The following is a 12571-nucleotide window of genomic DNA, read 5'->3' as shown; positions in this document are numbered from 1 at the left end:
GGTAGAATTAAAACCAGGTAATGGGATTTCTGAACCCATGGTCTTGTCCAGTATCACTAGCTGCCCCTTTTACCCTGTTAGGTCCCATGAAGAGAAATCTTGAATCCATCTTTGAAAACACTAGAGATATTTGGAATCTTCTTAAAGTAGAAGAGGAAATTTTTAAGAAGAAAAATGTCGGTAATTAATTTCTTGCTCAATCTTCTGAATAGTAGTATTGAAGTATGATTCCTTCCTTTTCATTTAAACTCTTCTAAGTAGAAACATTTTCAGTTCTAAAGATTACCGTTGATGGGGACATTTTTGCTAACTTTGATTCCCCTTCCTTCTTTTCAATATCACATATGCTTTTCTGGGGGAAAGGAAACCATACAAAAGTTTAAACTGTGAATCAAAAAGTTAAGAAGTTTACATTATACTGACCCTGTTTTGAAAGGCTACAGCCACCCCCTAGGTTAACTAATCTTTCCACACCAGTTCTGCGTTTTTCAGCCTTCCTAAAATTCTACTCTTCTAAGCGAATGGTTCCTGCTCTCAGTGCAGCCTCTCTCCATGGGCTGCAGGCACAATACTGATTGCACATGGAAGTTCAACCTAGGAGTCCAAATGCCTACTAAAGCTTTCTTTGCTGGGCAGTCTTAAATAGACAGCTCCTTAAGATTTTAAGGGTGTTAAGGGATTTGTTTCTACTATTCCATGCTTACTCCCTGACAACAACATAGCTACACCACAGTTTGGTCAAAACCAGCTGATTAAAATTAAGTCACTCCACAGAAGGCCACATGACTGTGCATAAATGACAAATTTCTTTCTTACCTTCCCTCCACTCTTCCTTCCTTTCCTTCTCTATCTCTTTAGTTTCTAGAAATAATTGTTCTATTTCAGTACCTAAAAAGAAGGCACCCACCTACCGTTCATGTCACTTGGCAGAAGCTTAAACAGCTTCCATCCTCTCAGTATAGTCTTTAAAGTTCAAGGATGAAAAAGACCAAAGAGCAAAAATACTCTGTTTAGCTAACAGAGAGAAGTTTATAGTTATTTATCACTCCAATAGTTGTGTATGTTTTAATATTATGTGTGTGTTTTAATATTCCAAACCTCAGAAATTAAACTCTTCATTCATAGGGCATTTTGTTACTGGCCAAATATATTTACAAGAAAGTTTGAGGAATTTAATAATTTCTTCTATGTGTCTATCATTTCCTTTTTAAAGCACTTTTACATGTGCATGCGCTAGATTTAAATTGTAACACCCATTTGGCAGATCAGGAAACAGATTAAGGGGCATGCCAAGATCACAGGGCTAATTATCAGTTGCAGCGTTAGTATTAGAATCCTGGCTTTTAAAATTAAAATTCTTTTTTTTTTACTATACTACGTACAAGGTTTATATCCTAGTCTTTGATATTTCCTCTTGAAAAAAAGAGTACTCTTCTACAAATCGTACCGTGAAGCTGCTGTCAGGATCTGACTTTTAAGTAGGATGTACTATTGGCGTACGTACCTTATTTAATATGACTTATGGCTCCAAGGCATTGAAAGACACTGCAGTGAAAGAGCTGAAATCACCTTTTAATAGAATACAACCATAGAAAAGTTATTTAACCTTTTTGAGTGTCTGTTTCTTCACCTGCAAAATAGTAACAATATTGCCAATCTCATAGAGTTTGTATAAGGCTTCAATAAATGACATTCATGAAGCACTCTGCCAGTAGATTGTAGATGTTCGGTAAGTGCAAGACTTCTTTTCTCCTGAAAAAAAAAAAAAAATGCTGTTGGAGTAACAGAGTTAGGAGAATAGGTTAAGAAAAGTGGAGGTATAGGATTCCCTCACCCTTTTCAAGGACACCCCACTTGTAGATCACAGCTCCCTCCTAGCTGTAGGATTCAGATTGGAGGTACGAAAGATAGGTAAAGGCTAGATCATGTGAAGCAGCATTGTAGACTATGGTATGGAACTAGGAGTGGCCTGATCTAAAAGGATTTGAAGTTCTTATTTTTGTTCTCCAACTCACTAAGCTTGTTCCTACCTCGGGGCCTTTGAACTTCCTGTTTCCTCATCTTGAAACATTTGAACCTCAGATGGCCACTTGACTCACTCCCTTGGGGCATTTGTGAAGGCGATGTTTATCTGACTTAATTAAAATACCATCCCCCCAAATTACTAGTCACTCTTCAGCCTCCTAATCTTGATTGGATTTATCATTAACACTTACCAATATCTGAAATTATATTGCATATTTATTTAATTATTGTCTATATCTGCTGCTAGAATGTAAGCTCTATAAAGACAGGGACATTATCTACATTGTTCACTGCTTCCCCAGCACCTAGAAGAGTAAATGGTAAATATCACGTGTTTAATAAATAATGAATAAATGAATGTGGATATTGTTATATAAATGATATGATGTTATTCTAGGACCAGTGAATAGCATTGTGGATTCCTCAGACTGCCACCTTTACATCTGATTTTAGTTGTTAAGTGCATTTTTAGCATTCCATTAGGATCCTTATAAAGATTAAAGCGAAATGACATATTCAGAGAAATTGTAGAAACATGAACTATTCTCTAAAATTGGCACATTTCACTTAGAATAATGTTCTAAAATCAAGACAGCAGGGAGAACTTTAAAACACAGATGTGAACATGTCACCAGTCTGCCCCATTCTTCAATGGGAACCATTGCCCTGGGGAATACTCAAACAGTTCCGCTCTGAAGGACCTCAGGATCTCTTCGGAGCTCTTGTACGTCCCCAGCATCATCTCCTATGGAGGATACCTGTTCCTCTACATAATTATTTATAATACAGCTCTTCTCTCTCGAAAGTGGTTTGAGTAATGACATTTGGTCATCCCACCTGTGTAAAACCCTTTTCCGCAAGGCCTTCACTCCAACCAGATGATCTACCGACACCTCTCCTAATAGGAGAGGCTCTTTCACATCTTTCAGAAATTTTCCTTAGCCTAGCATACCCTTTATTCTTCTGATTCCAACTCTAATATCAACTCTTCCAGAAAGGCTTTCCCCAAATTTTTTCCCCAGCCTAATTTAGATTAGGCAAACATCTCAGGGCTACTTTGGAATACTTGAGGAGCTTTTCAAAAATATAGATTTCTAGGCCTCACCACCTAATGTTGGGATGTAGCAAATCTAGGGTGGGGCCCAGGAAATCTGTTTGCCCCTCCTGACCATTCCCACAACATCTTCTGCATACTTCTACAGGTATTTCTCTGTTACGACCAATTTACTTATCTGTTTCCTTCAGGTGACTATAAACGTTTTGAGGGCAGGACCTACGGCCCTCATCGTCAGTGTGTCTCCAGTAGCTAGAATCAGCACTCGATAAATGATACAAGAACAAACCAGTAATAATGGCAAACATTTACAGAGCACTTACTATGTACCAGGCACTGTTCTCTATTTTTTGTGCATTAACTCATTATTTTTTTTAAAAAAATTAGCTCTTAGGGGCATAATAATTAACTTGAATGATAAAGGATATCAAGGACATTAAGATATTAAGAGTTAACTCTAGAAAGTGCAAAGTGTGATGCCTAAATTTGTTTTTTTTAAGTAAACATTTACCTTAGGACAGAATATATCTTGAAAGTCTTTCGTAGTCCTATGCACACTGAGTAGTGTTGATCATTTCCTGGATGTGGCCCCAGTGTGCCTTGCAGGCAAACTTTGTAAGGATGATCAGAAATACCTATGATTTCATTTCTACTTCGAACTCGTCCTGACTGTTTTGTGCTTAGTCATCATATTGTACCTTCCAGTATCTTATTTTCTATCTCAGACTGCTTTAACAGAACAGCTTCTATAATGCCTGGGGAAGAAAACAGGAGTAGAACTGCTTCACTCTTTTAACTTGTACCCTTCATCTCCAAAATTAAGTACTCTCTGTGGACAGTCTATGAAACTAAAGAGATCTTATGAAGGGCTTGTGACCCACAAAGAGCTTAATGCATTTTAAATATACAATTCTGGTAACGGTGTCAGATTATGGATTTCCAAATGGCAGCCGCAATCATGATTGAGAACAGATGGCCAAACCGCAGGCAACAGAATCAACAGAATTTTCTGCCATCCCAAGAGGCTAACAGAATCCAAGAGAAGTATCTGACATCACCTAAATTGGTAAACAGCTCAAAACAATCTTAATTAACAGTTTGCTGGAGCACTTAATGACAGAGAGCATGCCTCAGTAGAAATTGGTATTCTTAGGCAGCTCTCATATATTATTAACCGCATAAGAAGATGGTCTAATGCACTGCAAAAAAACAGTCAAAATTAGGAATTAGGAAATCTTGGTTTTGGTCCAAGCTCTGACAACTGGTGACCTTGGGCAGTAATTTGAATTTTCTGAACCTATTTACTAGTTTATAAAATGTCTAAGTTATCTTCTTTTAGTTTTAAATGCGTACCCAAAGGAATTGTGGGGGCGTGGTGGGAGAGCACCTTAACCACATGTGAGAAAATGAGAATCATGCAAACATTTTAAATTACGATAAAGTAAAATTCATCTTTCAGTATACAATAAGAGTCTCAGTAGGTGAAAAGTAACTACTAGTATTCATTTTGTTACCAGTTCCTATGGCAGAGGATATTAGTTTACTAGAAATATTAACGCTTTCAGCATAGCAAAGACAGTGTCTATGGGTAAGGAGTCTTTCTTAAATCAACAAAATATTAAATATTGTCACACTTAGGAATATTGAACTATTTTTTATGTGGTCATCTTTGGTTCTCGGTATTGCCAGTCTTCTGGAATAGGCTTTGAAAAGAATGGGTAATATTTTCAGCATTATTTATTATCCAGTGCAAGAACCTCCACTAAGGGCAGATTCCACAATGAACCTCAGCAAGTAAGCTAAAACGCACTTACGAAAGTTTCAGCCTGATGTAACACAGAACTAGTTAGATCAAGATGCTGACAGGAAATTTTACTCTATTTTTTTGCACACTCCCCGAATTTTTTTTTTAAGGACTATGTTCAATATTTCAAGGAAAGTTATGGTAGGTATGTATGTATTTTGTGAAAACAATGGAATAAAAGAGGAGAGAGGTTGAAGAGAAGGGACAGGATAGGAGAAGTGGACAGAATTAAGCTCCCGGGAAGGAAGCCCACTACTTCTCAAGTTACCATTTGTAAACCCTTTACCCGGTTCTGTTTGGGCTATTGTCCTGGGTAAATCATCCATTGAAAATCAAGCTCTTCAGCTCATTATATATTCTTCATTTGAGGTGACCAGAACTATTTCCTGAAACCTAGTTTGGGTGCTAATTACTTGCTCAAACACCTGGTAAATACCTCCGTGGATTTGTCATAGGAAAATTTCACTTTTTTATTTTTCTTAAATTGAGCACACTTATTGCAAGTTCCCCTTTCAACTTCCTAGTCGTGACAAGAAAGCCGCCTGAGTAGAGGAGGCTTCTGCTGCTCTGGTTACAGTGAAGTGACCTCACTCCTCTTCAGCTACCCCAAGGCAGAGCTCACAGCTCTGGCTCAATTGTGGAGAAATGTTTACCAAAGTCAGCCATGTATTTCTATTCAGAGAAGTGAACTGCTTTTTCTTCCGCAGGCCTCTCTCCCTCCCTCTGAAATGAGGAAAGAGCCCCTTTTCACAAATAACCGAAGAAACTTGTACAAGAGACTTGCACTTGCAGACAGTTCTTTCCCTTTAGATTTTAAAATAGCTGTTTCTCTCAGCCCACCTTGTCTCTTACTCCAACAAAAATACCTCAAACTCATAGTATATGTCTTGCCATAGTGATAGGATGATATTTCCATCTATTTTGAAAGTGGAAAAAAAATTTTTACTAGGGAAAAATGTTCATTGCTATCTCTAATTGACTCAATACAAAATTGCATTGCCTTTTCTTATCACATCTAAACAAGTTTAGGTCCGAAAGCATGCATGGAGGTGTCATCTTTAAGAAGAATAGTCAAATAAAGCCAGAAAAAACGTGGAACAAGACCATACCAATAGAACCAATATAAATCAATATTTTAAATACACAGTACTTCAATCTTTTTATCCCTAAAAAAGAACTGGAAGACTGAAAATCCATTGATTTCATTTTCCGTCATTGCACCCTGACTAGGCAAGTTGTTTTTTTCCCCCTTTCCTTAAGAAAGCTGAAGGTGAGGCCTGTCTCTATGTGGCACTGTGGTATAAGTGACCGCTGTTGTGGAGGAGAAAAGCCCATGAAGCTTAAAAATTTTGCAAAGAGAAAACAATCCTCCTGCAGACCACAGTAAATAAAATAACAGCAGTGGGGTGATTTGCAACCATGTAACGGGGCTTTTGTCTGGGTCTATTTCTCTGTGCCTTGAGGGTTTCTGTGTTCCTTCTCTGCAGGATCTCAGTGTTTCGCCCCTCCATTACAAAGGCCCAGGGCTTGAGCCCCTCCTCCAGCTGTTCACCCCCAATCTTGCCCATGCTGAGGCTTACTTACAGCAGACTGAAGAGTTTCAGTGGGGTGCAGGGCACTGCAATTTAGGATTTCTGCAGAACAGGGTGAATTTTCAAGAGTGCATCAGAGAGGGGAGCCAGACTTAAAAATAGCCTTTACTCATCCTATTAACCATTTCATTGCGGAACTGGTTTTTAGGCAGAGCCAGCAGGCTTTTCTCTAGCAAACACCAAAATTACTACAGCTGCCTCTGACAGTCTGTATAAAGGCGACACTTCTCTGTCTGGGATAACAGCTGAATAAATGTTATGAGTCATTACAGAAAGAATTATCAAAAATTATTGTATTATTCTCTTAGCCATGTTTGAGGGTGGGAAAGAAGGGAAGGGATTAAAGAAGTAGAAGGAGAGAGGGAGTGAAAGACAGAAAGGAAAGAGGAATCCTGGTGAATACAGGAGTGAAGAAGCCTCTTGTTCTGGTTTGTATTGATCTTATTTAAGCATGGAGAGAACTGATGAGTATGTGATTATTTTAATGACCATGAAACCTGTGCATTCAAAGAAATAAATGAAGCTATGAAATCACCTTCTAAGTAATATCAAAGAACCACTAAAGGTCTAGGCGAAGGAGCAGTCACTGTATAATAGTATTTACATCAGACAGGGCACTGCAAGCAAAGGTAAACCAGGGGGTTGAAGCCTTTCCTGGAAGAGAAGAGCCTAAAATTCAGTGCTTTATGGCCGGGACCTAAGGCAAAGAAGGAAGGGTAAGGCATTGAAGCAACAGTTGTTTCTATTTTGGTATTCTGACAGAGGAAACGCTCATGTTAAAGGTTTGTGAGTAGTTTATAAAGCAAGTAAAACTTTGGAGGTGCAACAACACAGAAGATGCAAAGAATGGACAGAGTCAGAGGTGTACCAAGTTGTTGTGACAATATGCTTTACATTTTTAATAATAATGAAAGCACATTAGGTTCAATCAAAAGACAAACTTCTGGTAATCTTCAATAATATGACATTATTGTAATGTGACATAACATAATGTGACAGCTTGTCTAAGGGACAATACTAAGAAATATGAGACACAACGCCCTTGAGACCAGCAAGAAGGAGAGGACCTACACAAAGATGACTAGCAAAGTGATGTTCTTTAATACGAGTTGTAATTAGCTGATAACAAACACTCGTGATTTTAATGAACTTTCACATTTCACAAGCTGCTGCAGCTAAGAGCAACAGCCCCCACTTTGGAACCTGCAGAAGTGCTTTCCCATCCTACTTCTTCCACTTGTTAGCTGTCTTAACTCAAAAACAATTGTTTGTTTCTAGGCCTCAGTTTTCTCATCTGGAAATGGGGATAACATCATCTGTCTCCTCAGGTTGCTGTAAGATCAAATAAGATAATAAATGGAAAGCAGCCGGCTGTATTTGGGCAGGGGCTCAATCAGGACAGCCATTATCGTTAATCACATTACTCTAAATAGATAACAGATATTCTTAAGGAAGCTCCAGGAAAATGAAACCTCATAAAAAATTTAAACCCTTCAAACCATGAAGCTTCTTCTGATCAAGAGTTTGTCATTAATGAGGTTCTGCTACCAATAAGGTTACCAGACAAAAAAACAGGACACCCAATTAAGTGTGCATATCTGATGAACAACGAAATTTTTTGATATAACTGTAACCCATGCAATATTATACTAAGAAATTGTTGGTCATCTGAAACTCAAATTCAAGTGGTCATCCTGTTTTTTCTTTTCTAAATCTGGCAAATTAACTACAAACAGTAAAGACCTGAGTATATTTAAGTCCTAATTCCTTTAGCACAAGTCCCTACTGAGGGAACAGGAATGAAATCCTTATTTCAGAAAGCTTTTTAAAAATTAACAAATGATATTATTAATTTTTTTTCAAATATCCAGGACATAACTTGTCAACATAAGAAGAAAAAAAAAATATCTGCTATTTTTCCATTTTACATTTTAGCAAGTGACTTTGGTTTTTAATAGTCCCTCACCTAAACCATGGCAATGAGCTGCTTCTCGGTCCCCTTGGCCGGTTCTGAACTAACTACTCCCAGTGGGCCTGAAAGTTTTGTTTTGCCTTTCCTCTTCCTCCAGTGCAGGGATCCATGGAAACCTGGTGATGCAGATAGACCTGTGAAGCTGGTAGTTTACTGACAAATAAGCACTCGAACTGAGATGCTTTGTCAAAAGGAATGAGCCTTTCCAGTACAGTGGTATTACATACGATAGGAAAGACGTGTGTCCAGGAAACATTTAGGTCAAGGGAGTAAATGTAAAGTGAATGGTATTATGATCACGTCTATGACGTTTTGCATTTGCTTCGTTAACACTTGGTATTCCCGTGCCGTTTTATACCTTCCAAATAGAATGACAGGGTGAAGGCCTATCATAGTATAGTAAAATTTGGAAACTTACATCAACAATAAAGTGAATGCTAGAAGCATGAGCTTTGAACTCTTAATTCCATAAGACAGTACTTATGTCTGGAGAATGTAAATAAGGATTTCTGATTCCACTTTGTCAACAAAAGACAACATACTAAAGTTTGCTTTCATACATATTTACTTGGCTTTGCGGTAACATGGTTGATAAGATATATGCTAACATATAAATTCAAGTATATTAGTCACTGAGATGAAAAAGAAGAAAAGCTTTTGAAAATAATTTAAAATGGGAGTTTTATTTTAGTGTTTAAAAATGTTTTAAAAAGTTTTAAAGTTTCAGTGTTCGCCTCTACCCTATGAATATTTTCCTTACCCATCACTGACATGGATAAGTTTTTAAATTTTATGCTATCACAATATTTATTTAAATGCTATAAATCTCTTTAACCATTTCTAAGTAAATTTTAAGGACTGGTTGATTTTGAAAACGCTTTGTAGATATTATTAATCTATCAAAGTTCCTATTTCATCTTAACTTAGAGTTTAAAACAATGTAACTGAAAAAAATTGTGAAAGCAAACAAAAAGCCAAAAGAACATTAGAACAACACATTTTCCTTTGAAGGGCAGACAGAAATCATGGGTAATTCAGGCCAGTTGATTTCTAGAGAACTCCAGCCATCAGAATGACTTTGTTGGGAGCAGCCGCTCAACGGTCCTGGCCATTACACGTCAATCTGTCAAATCAACAAACAAAAACACCACAGGCTTTAGCGCAAATGGCATATGACAAATGCAGATGTGCCTCTCAAAAGAATCCTTTGCTTTTTAAACACCTGCAAGAATTCCAAAACAACTGGCGTGCCTTCCACTTGGCCACAGCCATTCTCCTGACACTGAGTTCTGAGTGGTAGAGAAAAAATGCCTAGAATGTACAGTATCCCATTCCCATTTGGAAGAGCAGTAGGGGGCTGGTGAGGAACAAGTACAGCGCTGACATCACAATGCCATGCACCTGCTTTGGATGTAAAAGGGAAGAGTTTATTACAAAAACTACAGCATTTTTTTTCACCTCATTAAGTAGTCGTGAGCAAATTCAAGTGTGTTTTCTTTTTATTAGGTTAACCTATCCTGAATTAAAAGAGCCTACTGAGAGTTTTAAATTTTTTTCCCCAACAGGTATATTGTCTTCTTTTCACATATAAATTGCTTTTCACATTTTGGTTAAGATGTACTCATTTGCAGTACCGTTGTAGTGTTTCTAAACTACTTAACAGCCAAAAAATACAATTTAGTTTATACTTTATAGGCTTTTTTAATTTTTAAAATACATAATTTCCCCCAAATATCTTTCTATTTGATGAACACTTTTATGTCTAGAAAATACAATAGAGACACAATTCATTTCTAGGGAATATTATCACTGTGTGAATTTTAACTGGTATCTTTTGAAGTGTCAACCTTATAAAACCAGTACTGTGAAACAATGGCTAACAAATTTTTTTAAGGTTAACAGTTGGTAGAGGAAAATGTTGCTTTAACCAAACAATTTTGTTTGCCAGTCAGTATTTTTCATCTCTTTTTTAGTAACAATCTGTTATAATATATATACATAGTTACCAAATAGAATCTCTTGGGTTAGCAGTCAAACTATAAATACAGAGAGGCCACTACTATGTTATCAGAAAGAATGTCAGCAAGAGCAGTCTGCCCAGTAGCAAATTACGAAGTTTTGGCTCCCAAGAATGAGATGCGTTGTTTGCTCTTGCACACTGCAGCTGCCTCCCCTCCCCACCCCCCTGTTTTGGTGGTTTATTACACACAAGCTACTAATGAATGGGAGCCGCTGTTTTACAGTACACCACACTTACAGGACTTATCTCTAGGCCTACCACAGATTTGACTGATCAACAGCAGGGCACCGCCATCATAATTCTTCCTAGAAACAGGAGTATAAAAAGGGGTTTGTTGGAGGTTGGCTGGGTCTGCAGAGAATCCTGCCCGCAGGGCTTGCCGATGCCATCACTAGCTGTTATGGTCTTTGGCCTAATAAGGTACAGAAACAAAGATTGTTCACTTATATTCAAGAAGACTAAAGCACCAGAATGATGGAAAGTAGAGGCAGCAGGGCACACATCCAAGTGGGATTAAGGCCACAAGTGCAACTTTATAGGGCTGTCTGGGTGGCAGAATAAGGATCTGCAGCTGAAAATCCAGTTCAAATATAATTTATTATATGTCATTCATAGTTAGAGGTCGCTGTCATTGCGAGTTCAACTGTTGCATTGTGTCCAACTGATTTCGCTAAGTATTTTTGTAAGCTTCTTATATGATACCATAACTCAGAAACAGAGGCAGAAGGTAAACAGTTGATAAGTAAACTGACTTAGTGCTATCTAAGAACTGTATCTAGAAAAAGCCATGATGCTTCCTTTTTTCCCCATTCTCTGCTTTAAAATTACACTATGTCCTTCACGTTTCTAAATTTTAGTATTTCTCTCATTATAGTAAAATTTCATAATTTGCATCTCCTAGACTTTTTCACTTTCAGATAAACATCAACAAAATGAATTTTATCAACAAAGAAAATACACTAACCCTGTTTTATATGAGGAGATTTCAATTTGGAGAAGTCATTTGCCTCAGTCCTAAATTCACTGAATGAACTAGATGAAAATAAAATTCTGGAGTTAATACTTGTAGGCTTTTCATCCTACTCTCCCAATGGTGGGAGTATAGCAAGACTAGCAACTATCATATATACATATATACATATGTGTGCGTGTATGTATATACACATATACATACATATAGATATATAATATTAAATATTTTCCCTCTGTTCTTGGATTCCAAATAATGCTGGAATTAGAAACATGAGTTACTAAGAAAGTATTCCCATAATGGACCCTGCACATTTTAAAGTCATTGTCTCTTGTCTGAAAGACAGAGGACTGTACTTAGCTGAAGATTCATTGTGTATAAAAGAACTCTATGTTCTAAGATCACAATAACTTAAAGTCAATTTAATTGGCTTTTATATGTATCTGTAGTTGAAATTCCGATTATCTTAACTGTTTAATAGAGTATGATAGGGTTAGAGAGTGTGGGCACAGGGTAGTATAGGTATCGGTCTTAATAGAGCCAGATCAGAGGTAATCAAGAGAAGACTAGAAGTCAAATGTGGCAGTTTTTCAAATAGTATTCTCCCAAATAATCAAAAAGCAAGTCATCCTCTCTATTTCTCCTCCCGCCACGTTTTATCTTGACTTCAAATCGTTTAAGCATTTAAGACTGGTGTCATGACGTCGATAGTATTTTTAGTACCTAGAACATTGCCAGGCTTACTATTTTATTTCGTCTTTTAGTAGATCCCTTTGCATCTCTTGACTCATACCCGCTTTGGCAGCACATTAACATGTAGTTGCCTGACAGTTATTTCAGAAAGCAGAAATGTCTTATTGTAACATAAAGACCACTGTATTTGTAAAGGTATTCTATATCAAATGGAAAAATTTGAGGTAAGACAGTGTGCAACTGTGTTAAACTTGGTTCTCCTCTGAACTATTACTTACTAGTTATATAACCTTATGCAATTTACTGAACTTCTCTGAGCTTCATTTTGATAATTTATCAAATGAAGATACATTTTATGTCTGACCCTTCTGCAAGCCTTGTTCAAGAATAAGTAATTAGCAATTGCTCTGAAGCAGAAACACCTGGAAACAACCGAAATGA

Source organism: Pteropus medius, unplaced genomic scaffold (genome assembly GCF_902729225.1).
Source record: "Pteropus medius unplaced genomic scaffold, Ma_sr-lr_union100, whole genome shotgun sequence".
Lineage (NCBI taxonomy): Eukaryota > Metazoa > Chordata > Mammalia > Chiroptera > Pteropodidae > Pteropus > Pteropus medius.
Note: the sequence above shows the minus strand (reverse complement) of the source record.